The sequence below is a fragment of the Ambystoma mexicanum genome, chromosome 8, assembly GCF_040938575.1.
Source record: "Ambystoma mexicanum isolate Mex_15411 chromosome 8, UKY_AmexF1_1, whole genome shotgun sequence".
Lineage (NCBI taxonomy): Eukaryota > Metazoa > Chordata > Amphibia > Caudata > Ambystomatidae > Ambystoma > Ambystoma mexicanum.
The window spans coordinates 198,251,132-198,268,187 of record NC_090929.1 but is presented as its reverse complement, the minus strand read 5'-3'; positions in this window follow the sequence as shown (position 1 = coordinate 198,268,187).

The following is a 17,056-nucleotide window of genomic DNA, read 5'->3' as shown; positions in this document are numbered from 1 at the left end:
CCTATGCACAAAAACATGCAAAAAAACAAAAGTTTCCAATTTCCCTTTTATCTCCTGTGTGTTTGTTGGTTTCTTCTTGTCTCCCAATTTGCTGATGGGTTGCTTGTGGTGGTTTATTGTGTAGTTGTGTTGGTCTTAGTAGTATAGTATTGTAGCAAGATGTATACTTTACTTAACTTTCACTTGACTTGTTCTCAGGGTTGCCCATCTTGGTTCTTGTGGATGGCTTCACGCTTTTGGGTTCAAGGGATGTGATTACTTCTCACAGTTCACTCGCATGTTGAACTCTCATGGAGTGCCTTTGATGCTGGGAAGGGAAGGAGAAACAGGTGGGAGGAGAGGAGTAGGAGGAACAGTGTTCTGCTTTTTGGCACCGGTTTACCAGCCCAGTCCATTCTCTTCTGAGTCAGTGGGGACCATGATTGATGCATGCATTAGAGGAGGCCTCAGGAGAAGGAATGGCAGAGGAAGTAAGGAGGGAGTAGCATGGGGGAAAGGGAGGCAGAGCCTCTTGTGGATGCCCCCTAAGAGGTCAGGGTGGCAGGGCATCTGTTTGTTGGACCCCATGAGGCAGGACCAGTGCAGTGGCAGGATGGTAGGGTACTCATGTGACAGAACTGGGTGTTTGCAGCAAGCTCAATGAATGACCACTATGCGAGGGCTTGCCTCTCGATGAGGGTGATTGAGAAGGAAGTGGTCTCCACCCAGCAGAGAGTGGTTGCTAGGTTCAAGAGATAGGTCTGTCGGGGGAGAAGCTCAGAGGGTGGAGCGGCCTCTGGAGGTAGACCTACCCAAAGGCAGAAGCTCTATGAGAATGTAGTGGAGGAGGAGCCTGTTCCATCACTTGCTGTTACAGAACGAGCATGGTAACAACAGGAGAAGCCACCAGGAGGTGCAACCTCTTCCCCATGTCATTTGAGTTGGACTATTTTCCCCTGCTGCCAAGGAAAACCATCAAGGGAGAAAAGACTGATATATTATTCATGTTGGAGGGCTCTGGGCAGTTGGTGAAACAGGGGCAGAATAAAAGAGGATGAACTGTCCACTGAGGATGATAGCCAGAACAGACCACGTTTGCCAGTGACATAAGCACTTTTACCAGGCAAAAGATTCCCCTATCTCTGAAGAGCCTACTAGTGACCTGGCTGATATCGCTAGCTTCTCTTGTGGTAGTAAGGAAGGAGGGGGTAATTTCATTTCCTAAGGCCATTGTGCACTGCATTGGCAACATTGGGCATGCTCTGACTAAAGTCCCACACCAACTGCTGTCTCATTGATATAAGTGGCACTGGCCCATGTTGCCAGTGCCAACCTACCAAATAGTTGGGGGGCTGTGAGGCCACTGGTAGTACCCACATTTGTGCAGGTCCTCTGGATTTCCCAATGATGCATGCAGGAACATATTGCATTTATTTTAGTATGTTAGGCAGATTAACATGGCAGTGGTGTTGTGCAACATGAGGAGGCATATTGAGCTCCACCATAACGTCCCTTCTGCAGGTCATTGTACATGGGGAACAATGAGATTTTCACAGGAGAAGGGCCTGCCTCATAGGGAGCCTCACTACACAGAGTGGCGTCGATCTGTGGGAGAAGTGGAGAGATTTAGGAAATGCTTTATGAGAGAGTTTGAGAAATATAGTGGGCGTCTACAACACGGGGGAGGACCTCAAAACATTAAGGAGTGGTCTTGCCCTTTGAGGGAACCTGACAGATGAACGGGGTTGCTTTACCCTGTGGGAGAGCCTGAGAACATTAAGTGATGTTGGTGCCCTGTGAGAGCACCCAAGAACATTATGAGGTGGCTGTGCCTGTGGGAAAGCTTGAGCACTTTAGTGGGAGATGCCCTGTAGATTGGGTATCTGCATCCTGTTAAGAACCTGAATACCTTATGGGTGTGGCAGTAACACATGTGTGAACCTATACAATGTACTGGGTGTCTGCACCCTGTTAGAGAACCCTACAATTCAAATGCATGACTGTGCCCTTTGGGGGAGCCCGAGAAAATGTGACAATTGATGCTTGTAATTCTAAGACAACACTGGGATTCACAAAATCTACTCAGCCATGAGACAAGTGGTCAGGATATCTGAGAAATTACGTCATCTTTCTATTTCCCAACCATGCACATGATGAAACAACCCTTCTCTGCTTTTTGGTATCTGACATGTATCAGTTAGCAAATCAACATCATCAGAGATAGCATATTGCCTAAGGGTAGATTTAAATTCATATTCTGTAATGTTCTTAAAAATGCTAATTGTTGGACAATTTTAACATGTGGCACTCTGAGTCTTCTTCTGGGGTCAGAGAAAACAACTTTGGCCGCCTAACTTATCTCTCTCACTTCACACAAGGGACAGTTTAGGATTCAAAGGCAACTCACACAAGTACCTATGGAAGCCCCAGTGATTGCTCTACCAATACTGTATTGGGTCATCATCTCTTCCCTTTGGTGGTTATTCCAGTAGGTAACCATCAAACATCCGTGTGGCAGATAGTCTGCAGTCAGTTCGTTTTGATGTCCCATCTGTATTCAAGAATCCAGATACATTGCAAAGGATGCCCCACAGAATTTCCGACCTGTGTCCTACTCCTGCATTGCTCAGTCAGCTTTCAATTGAGGTTAGTGATGTAATGGCTATTTCTAGAGTTCACCTTCAACTTGACATTCCCAGTGTAGCTGGGACAGTGTGGACAGGTTAACATTCTTTCTTTGGTTAATGCCGTTTCCTCCCTGCAATATTTCCTGTAAATCCTCCTCCCTGACACATGTGCATGAAAAGTGTACGCCTTTGAGCTTGAAACGTGGGTCCAGAAATCACTCTTGCAGGTCTCACTTTTAGGGTGATATCCACCTACTTGTGGACCAGCAAGCAAAGTCCCTCACAAGCTGGGCAACATTGGCATTACCTGTCCAGGCATGGACCATCACCATGTTGGTCAAGTTGCAATCAAACGGGTGCAACAGAGGGAGAACCTCACTGAGGGATGCATTGTGATGGCTAACCCACTTGATGGCTGCCTCCAAAGGTCTAAGCACCGGGAAAACATTAGACAGCAGCTGTCACTGGCAGTTTGATGAACATGCTTGAGCTCTGCTCTGAGTGCTGATGTAATCTGTGTTGGCATTGCACTGCTCCCATAGTCTGTCCAACATGTAAAAAGTAGAGTTGCAACAGGTGGCCATTGTGGTTGTCACACTGTGTGGTGTCAACTTGTGGTGCAACTGCAGTTTGTGCAATGCATTTTTGGGATGGCAAGCCTTGATGAAATTTGAGCTGATCTTCTGGTCCACCAGAATAATTTGTGTCACAGGCTACCAATTGCTTTTAAAGCGTGTGACCGCGATGTGAAGGATATTCACAAAGCAGGGGACATCACTGTCTTGCCTACTTGTAAGGAAGCAATGTAATTTGATCGATTGTCTACTGCAACAAAGACCAAATGCAAATTATGAGGTCATAGGTACTGTGCCTCCATCGTCCCCCCTAGTTGTCAAACAGGGGCCAGACCACCCCCCACCAGTCCTCCCAACATCTCTTGCCAGCACTTGCCCTAGGGCACTTTCCACAGACTAGCCCAACCTGGTCCCCTCTGTCCATCTCACTGATCCTCCCTTTCCCCTCTCTCTCCCCTGGCACTTGCCATCTTGGCACCCCCCAGCACTTGCTCACCCCCCCTTTTATGGCACCCCACTCCTGTATTCTCCCTCTCCACTCTGCCCCACACTTACTACCTTTGTCTCGCACTTGCACAGTAGGACTGTCCTACATCCAATATAACCGTTATTGTTGTTCTGTAATTTTTCTTTTCCTATGCCCGCCGCTTCCAAAAAATGTGTCTTGTGGCACCTGGAAACACTTGTGTATAAGCGCCATACAAATAACCTATAAACAAAAAAAAAGAACAAATCCCTGTGACTTCTGCCCTTCCATTACTCTGGGACCACTGGCTGAGAAAGGAAAGGAAACACAGTGTGTTGTGATGCTTATGTAGGCAGTGCTCTATCCATTGGGCCACATGACCATGGTGAATTGTATTGTTTGTGCAACCTAATACTGTACTATCTGCCTCACTGCAGCCATAACATCATCATTACATTGCGGTACCACCTTGTGAGAGGGAAAAACAACAGCCTAGAACTTCGCAGTGGATATCAACCTTTCCCATAAGCTGCTGGAATCATAACGAGTAGGACAAGAGGTCAATTGCCGACATCATGAGCAGGTTATCACTGGGCATGCAGTTTCTTTCACGTGACTTATGATATGTGTGGCCATGCTCAAAACCTTCCATAAAACTGGCCTCACACAATGGGGGACCACTGCTGCTATGTTGCTCTGAGGTTGGAGGAGCGCAGCTTGTTGTCACACTAACCATTTTCAGAAGTAATTGAATAAACAGGTGGTAGATTTCTCAATGTCTGATGGTATTGATAGAGATACACTTCAGATCTTTTGAACCTTTCCCATGTCTATGCATGAAGCTGCTGAATCGGAACCACATTGGTGTGGTGCCCAGGTTTGTTGCTATCTTTCCATGGCACACCACTTTCTGGCACAGTGTGCAAGTGGCCAGATTCAGTTGCTGATTATTCTGCGTGAGGTACTGCCACATTTTTGACTATCATTGTGGGTTAACAGCACTTAGGCTGTGCTCATTTGGGCATGCTGGCTGTATTCTAGATGTCATGTTATTGTGTAATGTGCAATGTGCTTTGATCAGAAGTGTATTGCCCTAATTGACTCTTCATAAGTGGGGACAAGCTTGTAGTACTAATGCAGACTCTATAGTGGTGGTGTTATTCTCCTACTCTCCATCAGTATCGCTGCTTTCTATCAGCAATTCACATTCCTGTTGTCATCATCATCATTATCTGATTTATCAGTAGATGGGGACTCTGGAGATAGAGACCAAGGGGCCGGTTCATGGAATAATTGTGAGCCAAAATCGGTGGCACAAGCGAGAAAAATCCAGTGCAAGTGTGCAAATCGCATAAAAGCGATTCATGGAAGTCTGTGCGTGTGTTTTTCCAGGGAGCTGCGCCGAAACCGTGCGTGGCGCACATGGGCGCACACATCACTGCGACATCCCGAATGCTGTGCGCAATGCGCACAGCGAAAGTGCACAATGTGTAGTGCACACACCACAAAGGGGCGGAACCCACGGAATGGGGAACAACGCGTGAAAATGAGGGCTTAACTGGGGAAGTACTGCTGGGAAATACATGGAACACCCACATGCGTGCAAACAACATGTATTCATGGAATTGAATAGGGGAAACCGGCGCACACCAAAAGACACGCACAGGCGTAAACACATCCGCCACACAAAGGCAGGCGGAAGCGTCCCTGTGTAGTATAAAAGTGCACGCAAACAACAAACACGTATATACAGCTACAATGAATGTCCCATTTCTCACAGCAGTGATCATGGGAAACTGCAGGAGGAGGAGAATAGCCAGGCCCCACATTTATTTGGCCAGGACCAGCCTTTTTGGGATGCCTGATGACGAGGTCTATGGCAGGTATAGGTTTCCACCTCATATCATCCTAGACCTGGTCATTGAGTGGGAGCATGAGCTCACATCACCGACCTTGTGCTCCCAAGCACTGAGCCCCTTGGAAAAGGTGCTCAATGTCCTGCATTATTTGGCCACTGGGTCATTTCAGCCGACAAATGCCATAGTTGGTGGAGTCTCACAGCCCATGCAGTCAAGCTGCGTACACCAGGTGTTGGCAATCATGACTGTGCGCCCCTCAGTCCGCAGGCACATATACATGCCCAGGACACCGCAGAAAGGCAGGCCGTGGTCCAGGACTTTTACAGGGGGGCACACTTCCCCAAAGTGCTTGGTGCCATAGATTGCACCCATGTGGCCCTACGTCCACCTACAGCCACTGAGAACATCTACCACAACCACAAGCACTGGCATTCCTTCAACATATAGGTTGTATGTGATGCCCATGGAATCCTCACCTCTGTCTATGCAAACTATCCTCGGTCTATCCATGACAGTTTCAAATACAGAATGTCCACCCTGTGCCGTTACCTGGAGGCTGCGATGCATGGCAACACATGGCTCATTGGTGAGTACAAATGTATGTGCACATGCATGCATGTCACACACAGACAAAGACACAAACCCAACTGATGACAACAATAATCACCTGCCCAGGGGAAAGTGCCTACCCTATGAGCACCCACATGATGACGCCAATACGGAACCCCACCACACCACCCCAGGTAAGATACCACGCAGCCCATATTGCAACCAGGGGCATACTGGAGCGCACATTTAGAGAGCTCAAGTCACGCTTCCGCTCCCTTGACCGCTCAGGTGGGCAATGCTGCGGAGTGCACACAGGCCTGGCACATACCAGGTGACAATCGATGACAAAGAGACAGTCAACTGTCACAACCTTACCACTCTGAGAATGTTTCCACGGAAGTGCTACATTGTGTGCATCTCTAGCTACTTAAACATAACCAATCCGGTGTGACCAAAGGAACACATGCAAGGTTCATAACACACCACGCCCCTGTAAAACAGGCCATGAAAATGAATGCTATGTCACCCAAACCCTCCCAACCCCTATCATCCTCGTCTGCCACACCATGACATGGCATGCAACAGCAAAAGAGCAAACCAAATGCACAACACATGACAAATTAGTTACAAAGTGCGACATGATAATTGGAAACAGGCCTGAGACAATCACACCTGACATGGAATTAGATGAAATGACTGACCAACAACCTTCAACACATACAAAGTCATACACAAATGGATGCCACCAGCAGTACCATCAACAAAAGACAGCATGGCCCTCATTCTGACTCAGGCGTTAAGGGGTTTACGGCGCAGTAAACGGCGCCGACCCTTAATGCCTGATTACAAGGTTCCCTTTGCGGGATGGCTTTTAACGGCTGCTTTATTGCAGCCGTTAAAATCCATGCCGCAAAGGGACCTTGGCGATAATTACGGCACCGTAATTTACGGTGCCGTAATTATCGCCTTTCCCCATTCCCATTATGCCCTATGGGGCGAAAAAGGGAATGGGGAAGGGTAAGATGGGAAATGGGGATTTACCGCCCCACTCACCTTGGAATGGGGCGGTAAATCCGCCAACCACCATGGCGTAAACATAGTTTACGCCATGGTGGTAAGGGTACGACCCAGGCGGTAACTTACCGCCTGGGTCGTAATGAGGGCCCATGCCTGTTGGCATGCACATTGGGCAATCCAAATCGGCAAATCCCAAAACCGTATGCTGTGTGTGTCCCTTGCAACACATCGCTCAGCATACAGCACAGTGAGCGGCCATTGTGTTGGGGTTACAACTTGAGCATCATATAAAAAAGGACAAGCAACTAAAATGACCCAGTGTCGCATGTACACAATCCCAAAATGGTAAGTGATCATGCTCTGCAGAGACACAGCATGGCAGAGAAGGCAATCTGTGTGCACATGTGGGCATGGATGGGTGGTTGTGTGTGGTGGTGCATTGTGTAAGTGTGTGTGTCAGTAGGGAAATGCACTCAATAAATGCATGTGAAATGAAGGGACCCTCAGTGTACAGTACTCAACACATGTGAACATTGCCTATGTGGACACCCCAGTTGGTCAAACCACACCAATCCCCTAACACCTGAAAAGTAAACCCAACACAGGAACATCCATTGACCAGCAAAACACATCATGTACATAGTACACCACATTGAGAATGTCAGACAGCGATCAATCACTGTAGCCCAAGCGTACTGTCTGACAACAAAAGGACCACCCTCATTTTCTAATCACCTTAACCTTCAGAAGAACTGTCTCTGGGGTCCGTCGGCTTCTTCCTTCAAGTCTACCTGGCTTCAGGATCCCCCTTCCCCTTGGTTTCCTTGTTCTTCCTTTCTTGTAAATAGGATCTAGCCCCCTCGGAGGGCACCTTGACCGGTAAAAATACCAAATCAAAGAGAACTCCAAGGAGCCAAACCCCCAAACCAGGGAAAAAGCCTCTAGGCACCAAAAAACCCTGGAAGAGTCTTCAGTAGATGACTTGAAGTTGTAGAATATGGCCAAGTAGATGTCCAAGCTGAATGATAGAAATACTTCCAAGGTTGCACAGTTGTACAATGGTCAAATAGGATGGGTAGGAATTTGAGTAAACAATAATCAATGAGGATGCCACAACTGATGAGTAGAGCTGAAACTTGACTAGAAAATAACCAAGGAGGCTGGAAAGACTGGATGGTTGAGCTGAAACCCAATCAATCCTTGATAGCGTGAACGGAGAATGGCAGAGACAGCACAAGTCTGGAAAGGCAGAGTGAATGTGAGATTGCCGGAAACAGCTGACAGCAAGTTAAGAGCCAGAACATTTGAATAGCTTTGGTAAAAGGCCAACGTCAACATAAAGGTATGGATGGAATAGATGAAAGATAGGAGGAGCGAGAGAGAGAGATGCTGTGGTACAGAAGTGTACAGAGGCAAACCGAGGCAGGTTACAAGCAAGTATAAATCGCTGCCCGAGATACGGGCGGATAGATCTGCAACAAGGACAGCAGCAGGAAGAAAAACAGGGACTGAAAGCACCAGAGTGTGAAAAACAAATAAAAGAGCTGTAGTCCAGTAGGAAAACTGTGCCGTCACTCAGCAGCGAAATCCAAGAGGGAAGACAGATAAAACGTGCCGCCAAAATGGAACAGAGCAGAGAAGTAGTCTAGGAGGACATCTCAGGTGAGGACTTGGGTCACATTCCTAATGCTTCCACCTTTGCCACAATTCCCAGGGGCTGAACCTAACACGTACCAACTTGACATTGTCACCACCCGGCCCCCTCCCTCCATCAGTGTGGCTCTGACAGCTAAAGAGTGCAGGCTACTGTCTACAGCATGAAGTGCATCAAGCATGTATACAGGCAAGAGATGAATAAAACATCACAATCAACTTCAATAAATGCACAGTCCAAAAATGTACTCACCAAAATTGATTGGAGACATGCCGTAGAGAAAAAATCCATAATCCCCACTAGGGGTGTAAATACAAGTAGTACAGCAGCAGACTCGCCACAGATATTACGAGAGTCCAATGCCCTTGTGTACATTTCTATCACACCGAACCATCCTTGCAAGCCCATGGAAAGGGGAAGCAGGAGTGGCATATGTGTCTGGACCCCAAGCAACAAACACATACACGAGACAAGCTTGTATGGGCCCAGCTGGAACAGACAGTGGATGCTTTCAAAAGCCACAAAGCCCCACTACGTCACATGAATGCACAATAGACAAACAATATTATGAATACAAACATGGCAATATACGACCCGGGGCTCAGGGGGGCAACCAGGAGGGGGAGGTACAGGGTGCACCTCAACACCCACATGCAATGAGGTTGAGATAAAGCCTGCACAGCCCGACCTGTGTGAAAGGTAAGTTGTTGTCCGAGTCACCCTCTGCTTAGAAATCAGAAGGTAGACGTGGCACAGTTGCCTGATCAAGCCTATGTGCAGGTTGCCCCTCAACGGCAGCAAGCATGCGGGTCTGGTAAGCCCGGTCCTGTGTGGCGATGGCACATAGGTCAGCATGCGGCACCTCACATGATACGCATGCTTCCTCTTGCAAGGTAGCATGTGTGACACAGAGTTCTGCCTGCATGGTCTCACATGACATCTGGACAAAACTCCCGGCATGCACGTAGCTCAACCGAGATGATGTTCTCAAGCTGCTCCATCCTCCCCTCTGAACGCTGCCTCTGGGACATGTTGAGCACACCCAGAGTAGATTTGAGTGATTGATGGTCATCCCTCAGGGCCTTTATGTGTGCCTCTGCATGAGCAGCAAGTGCTTGGCGCAGAGACACCATTGCAGCCCGGGGTGCCCTGTCTGAGACCACCATGCCCAGCCTGAGTGAGTGTCCCGTGGACTGTGCTGCCTGCTGCTGGAACTTCACCTGCCTAGCCAGGGGGAGCACAGATTGGGCCACACGTTCCATGCCTTTAGTGATCTTATAAATAGCAGTTTTCCCAGGTGGTGCACAGCCACTGCGTTGCCGGACATGACACCTGCGGGACCCAAGGAGCTGTGGTCCTTGCCGGATTGGCACCGCCCACGGCTGCAGGACGACATCCCTCCGTTGACATGATGCCCCAGGCACATCAGCAACTGGTGTGGAGTGGGACCGTGCGTCCAGAAGCACCTCAGGCGGACGTTTCAATACTGTCTGTCCCCTCAGTCCAGGTGTCTCGGACAGAAGATCGTCCATATCAGGATCACTCACCAGCGATGAATGAACATGACGCGCATCAACTCAACATTTTTCTCAGAGTGATCATCAGAAACTTGACTGATTCCCAACCCTGGACACGATGGTCTGGAACACAAGTGGGTTCTCGTGGTCTACCACCCCACGACCCCCACTTGTGCAGGGTTGCCGATGTAATAGCAACCCCGTGTCTGGAATTACATCACCATCCTCTGGCTCCATTGCGTCATCACCTGTAATGTGAAAAAAACATGACTACACATGTCAGAAGCACATAACCCACACACACATAGACATCACATCGACAGCCAACACATGAAGCAGACATGTCACACACAACTGAAATTCCGGCATGCATCCAGTGACATTGATATGCAATGTCATCCTGAAAGCAGAAATGGATGCATGTAAATTGCGAAGCCTACACATGTATTACACCTCCATCACACACCACCTCTGGCAGGCACATATCACAGGCAGAGATGACAGATAGCCACAAGGAGATGGCATGTAGAATAAGCATGTCTGAACAGCCAAATGGCCACAGCTGCAAGTGAATCAAAACACACCAGGACACACGTAATATGCATGTACACATGCATCACTAAATCATTGTCACCAATATAGCTTCATCCATCTGCAGCTGGGCCCATACCGGGCATCATGGGCCATGAAGACATAGTGAATGTTCCGAGCAAAGCGAGGGCCTGCAGCAAGGCATGAGGGACCATAACGCCCAGTGTGGTCCGAGCTACCGGTCCATGAAGCCTCCAGAACACCCCTCATGGTCTGATTCAGTACATTGTGTATTAAATGTGCCAAAACACATTATTCAGTGTGTCAAATCATCATGCCCAGGCTCCACCGGATTTGCTAAGTGGGCCCGGGTGTACACGTACTACACGACAGTGCACCTTCAGGATTGTGCCAGTTGAACATAACAGGCGCAATGCTGAAATCTCAGCAGCATTTACGTTAAATAACAACATATTAGTCATTCAACAAACATGCTGCTGAGAAAACATGTGTAAATAAACACTTTCACACACACCTAAGAAAGTAGCTGCAATGTTGCATTACACAACGTTGAAGCAGCTTGCATATGTATATGTGAAAGTGTTCAACTACACCCATGTTCATGTACACCCGTAGGGTGGATCGAACACACAGAATGAATCAAATGTATTGAGTGAATGCAAAGGATGGAACAAAGAGCTAAGTGGGAATTAGTCTACTTGTCAAAATGAACGGATGAAGTGGATGGAACAGACAAATAAGATGGGACAGAGTAAACGTACTGGCTAGCAGAGAGAATGGAACAGACGAAACACGTAGAGTGGTTGGAACAGATGGAGTGGTTGGAACTGATGGAGTGGTTGGAACGGATGGAGTGGGTAGAACAAATGAATGCATGGAACAGACAGAACGGATAATAGGAGTCGAACAGATAAAACGGATGAGTGGATTGAATGGATGAGACTACCGAGCAGATTGAACAAATGGAAAAATTAGTAGCTTTAACAAATGGAACAGATCAAATGGACTGAACGGATGCAGTGGATGAAACAGATACAGTAGACAGTACAGATAGAGTTGATGAAACAAAAGGAGCGGAGGGAACAGTTGGAGTGGATCGATCTGATGGAATAGATGGAATAGATGAAGTGAATGGAACAGGTACAGTGGATGAGAAAGGTAGAATGGATGGAACTGATGTAGTGGATGGAACAGATGTAATGGATGAACAGATGGAATGTATAGAACAGATGGAGTGTATAGAACAGATGGAGTGTACAGAACAGATGATGGATGGAGCAGAAGGAGTGGATGGAAGAGAAGGAGTGGTTGTAACAGATGGAATAGATGGAACTAATGGAGCTGAACGAAAAGTTGGAATTAATAGAACGGATAGGGCAGATGGAATGAACAGAGAGGACTGGAGTGGAAGGAATAGATGGAGTAGATGGAATAGATGAAGAGGCGAAGTGGATAGAACAGATGGAGTGGATAGAACTGATAGACCAGATGGAACAAACCAAGTGGATGGAACAGGTTGAGTGGATGGAACAGATGGAGTGGATGGAAAGGTTGGAGTGGATGGAACGGTTGCAGCGCATGGAATAGATAGAGAGAATGGAACCGATGGAGTGCATGGAATAGATAGAGTGGTTGGAAGGAATGGAGTGGATGGAACGTATGCAGCAGATGGAACTGATGAAGTGAGTAAAACACATGGAACAGATCGAATAGATAAAAAAGGATAGAACAGATGGAACACACTAAACAGATGGGAAGGATGAAATGGATCAACACATTGGATGAAGTAGTTTACGTAGATGAAGGATCGAATGATGGAATGAATGTAAAGACTAGTAAACTAAATGATGAACCAGGCAACATGTATGAATAGACAAAGCTGAATGAATGGACTGAGTGAATAAAACGGATAGAATAGATGGTACAGATGAGTGCTCAATCTCAAGCCCCGTACTGAAAACCACCATATCACACCACCACGCTTACTCTCTCCTATACACCACCACTCAACTAGAACACAGCGATACTATGACACATTCGGTATAGCTGTTCTCATATTCTCATGTCCCTGGCCGTGCCCACCACGTGGAGCATGCCCAACTGAGGCGGCATTCGCCTTTCGCGGCCTCCCAACCATGGCACAGATGTACTAGTGCTAATGGGAGCTGTACACAACAATTGTACTGGGCAATTGGGGTGAAGAGGGTGGGGTACTGGATGTAAACAGCACCCCTGTGCACCTGCAAGGCTGTATGTGACCCCGGTGAGAAAATGACAGGTAACACAATGCTCAGGCACCCCAAATCCGCAATAAAACCGTACACACAACCCCCGGTAGTCCATGTGTGTGGAATTAACCTCCCACAGTATGCGGTGGCACACAGGGACACAAACAACGCATATGATTGGGACACACAGGGTACTATGACCTCGAAAATGGGTTTGTGATACAAAGGGGGACCCGCAGAGGGAAAAATAGTGTGCACGACTCACCGTCTGACTAGCGTGGGAAAGAAAAACACATGTAGGCAACAGCCCCGCCAAAAGAAGAGGTACGTCCTTGATCCGCTGTGAAGTGATGGCGCGTGAAACAACAAGAAGTAGCAACACACACGTTGGTCTCCACAAAAAGCACGTACAGCGAACTGCTGGGCCATGCTCACTTTTAACCCGTGCCGAGGGAAACGCCTGCGCACGTCACGTCACTTACGCGCTTAGGCTCTTTCCTCAAATTACACTTATTCACATGCGGATGTGCTGTTTTTGCACGTGTGGATTCACTCTGCACCCGTGCCAAGGGAAACGCCTGCATGCGTCAGGTCACTCACGCGCTTACGCGCTAAGGCCCTATCCTCGAATTACAAGCTGAGGTGCTGTTTTTTTCACATGGGGATTCACTCTTCATCAAGCTGGCCATGCGACAACACACGGAAGACCACACTCCTGCACAGAGGCCATTTTCATGCCCCCAGAGTCCCGAGCAGCCTCCCACAAGCCATCTGCTGCTGCCTGCCTGCCTGCTGGCCACGTGCCCTGCTATTTGGTGCCTGCACATCAGCCATCTGCAGGGGTCCAGTTGCTGCGACCACCCCTGCTGGAAAAGAAGACTCCCGACTGCTGTTCCATTGCTCCACAGCGCAGCCACAGGACCCAGTTGCCCACCCACACCTGCCTCGGGGGTTGCCATGTCGGGCCAAACACCATCTGAGACCACTGGCAACCCCTAGCCAGAGAGGCAGAGGGCTTTCAGCTTCTCAGCCACAGAAGATGGCATACTGTTGGAGCAAGCCCTGGGGCATTATGATACCCTCTTCAGACGACCATGCCCCGACAAGGATAGACAGAAGAGGACCAGGTTGGAAATCGTGGTTGCCATCCACGCGGAGGGAGTGGCAACCCGTGACTTCAAACATGTCCAGAATCACTGGGAGGACTTAGGATCCAGGACCCTCATGAAGGCCTGGCACCTCTTGCGTGCAGCGGATTCAGGGGGATGCCAGGTCCAACTTTCCATCGACCAGATGAGGGTCCTGGAATGCATCAACCCAGTGCTTCATCACCAGGTCCTGGAGAGGCATCTGGAGTCGAATGGTGAGTGTCTGGACTATCCCATTCCCCACAGTGCATGTTGAGGTGTGGCAGGAGTGTGCAGCTTGGAAATATGTCTGACATGGCCCATGTATGGATGTGTGTGTGTGTGTGTGTGTACAGGGACATGCCCGTGCTGCATTTGAGTGCTGTCATGTGTGATGCACATCAATGGTGTATGAGTTACAATGCATGATGCATGTGGAGATGCACACAGGTTTTAATTTCTGTGTATGTACTAAGCCGTTGTTTGAGGTCTGAAGCATGGATGCTGGTTCCACATTCATGTACGTGCACACTGTACATGTGTGTGTGTGTGTGTGTGTTTGACATGTGTGTGACTGTGATACCCTGTGGATGCATGTGACCCAGACATGTGGGTACCTGATTGGCAGATGTGACTTAGTTGCCGATGTTTGCACTGTGACAGGTGCTGGAGATGTACAGATTCATGTCTGTCTGGTGGCTTGTGTGCATATGATCGGCACTCCCCATGTTGCTTGTGACGTCATGCCAACCTTTGGTTGTTCATTCAGTTACGTGTATATGGATGCTGATGCCTGTTGCACGATACCAGTTTATTTGTGCATGTGTGTGGGTTAAAATGATATGAGTGTTGAGGAGTGTGATGCCATCTGAGAAGTTTGACATGGCCACTCATGTGCAACTGTCATGTGTGTCAGACCATTGTACAGTGCCCTGATGCCTGTGTTCTATCTCTCCCTGTCTGCAGTGTCGACTGATGAAGAGGGCAGAGACGGTGCTGAGGAGCACAGCCACTGCCAGCCGGACACACAAGGCCCAGCTCCCCTCCCAGGTACTGATATCTTCCAGGAGTTAGGAGTCTGGTGCCACGTCAATGGCCACAGCTGCCGAGGGAAGGACCAAGAGGCGGAGGTCTGAGGTGTACTCCTCGGCAGCAGAAGGGCCAGCTGATCACCCACAGGGGCCTACGGAGGAAGATGGCAGATAGTCATACAGGTTGGTGGGGGGGTTGTTGAGGAGGAGGCCGTGACAGTCCCATGCATGGGGCCTGGAAGGGGGGATTCCACTGGTGCTAGTGGTGCAGTCCAGGGGCAGGGACAGGAGGCAGCACAGGCCGCCGCGGAGGTGCCTGTGTGTAATCCTGTCCTTGATCCTGTGACTGCATCATCCGGCACCAGCAGGGATGCCTTCGTCCAGACCCGTTTTCAGGGAGGAGATGCGCGAACAACAACTGGCCTTCCTCTCTCCTGTGGACGTGGCAATCCGTGACGGGATTGAGCCTGTCTTAGCTGGTTTGGTGTTGTGCGCACGTGGTATTCGGAATGACGTGCAGTGTTCTCGTCAGGACAATGCATGTCATTTCGAATACCTGTTCGGGTGCGTCGAAATACTAGGACAGGTCATCGGCGCTGGGTTGCTCCCTGTGTTGGATCTTCTTGCGACCCCCTCCTCAACTGAACCCCCTATGCGAGAGTCATCCTCCATGCCTTCTTCCTGCCCAAGTATCACCTGGGCTCCCTGTGGAGCTTCCCCTGAGCCAGAGGCAAGGCTGGTAGAGGATACATCACTGCGCAGTTGGGAGTCGGAGGTCCATCAGGGGAGGCCATCCCACCAACTGGACACCAGCAAATGGAGGACATGGAGGCATCAACAAGCAGGGCATGTGCATGTCGGCACCAGAGGATTCCATCAGCCTGGATGCCATTTTGGTGCCAGAGGCAGTTGCATTGGAGGCAACAGCAGGCTCAGCATGGGAGCCATCATGGCTTGGGCCAACAACCTCCCGGGGGCAGGCATCGGCCAGCGGGCAGGAGGACCCAGGATTGGGAGTGTCTTCTGTGTGGCAACAGTTGGGCCAGCAAATAGATGCAGAGAAGCGGCGGGCGGAGAGGGCATGGCTCACAATGGTCAGGGTGGAGAACTCCATGCACCGGGCTTTGAGGTGGGCTGAGTGCCTCGAGGCAACTCGCAGGGAGTTGGAGGATGACATGGGCGCAATCCCTGTGACACCTCGAGGCCAGGGAACAGGCCCGCCTCCGGAACATCGACATGGAATTCGATGATGGCCTGGCCCGAGACATCAAAAAGTGAGCCGTCGGACTAGCCCGCCGCTTTTGTATATAGTTATTTAGGTTTAGGTTTCATTTCGTTTTTTTATGATTTGGAGTACATGGATGTTGCTCCACTTTTTGTATGTAGTTGTGTTTTACATAGGATTTTTTGTAGGTTTCATTTTGTTTTGGGATCATGGACCCTTCAGACTTTCATTGTAAATAGTTCCGGACATGTACATACTTTCTTATGTACGCTATCCCATGGAGTAATGGTTTTTTATGCTTTTCAATTTTGGATTTATTTCTTTGGACTTTGGCGATGGAACACTTTCCATTTTTCATGTCTTTTGCTTTCTTTATCATATTTCATTCATTATTTCTTCATTTGCATGTGTGGTTTTCATTTTGTCATTTTGTTTTCTTTTTAATAAATTTCATGAATCTTCATTATTGGTGTGGTCTACTCTCATTGGTTTTGTGCATGTCTCTATGAGCATTGGCTCAGTCATGTGTTGTCCAGAACCCCCTTTGTTAATTTGCATATTTAAGTAACTTTGGGTCTCACCCTAAGTTACTAGGGCAATCCAGACGTGGACCCCTTGCTTTGAGGCACAGCTCCACCCTACTGATGATG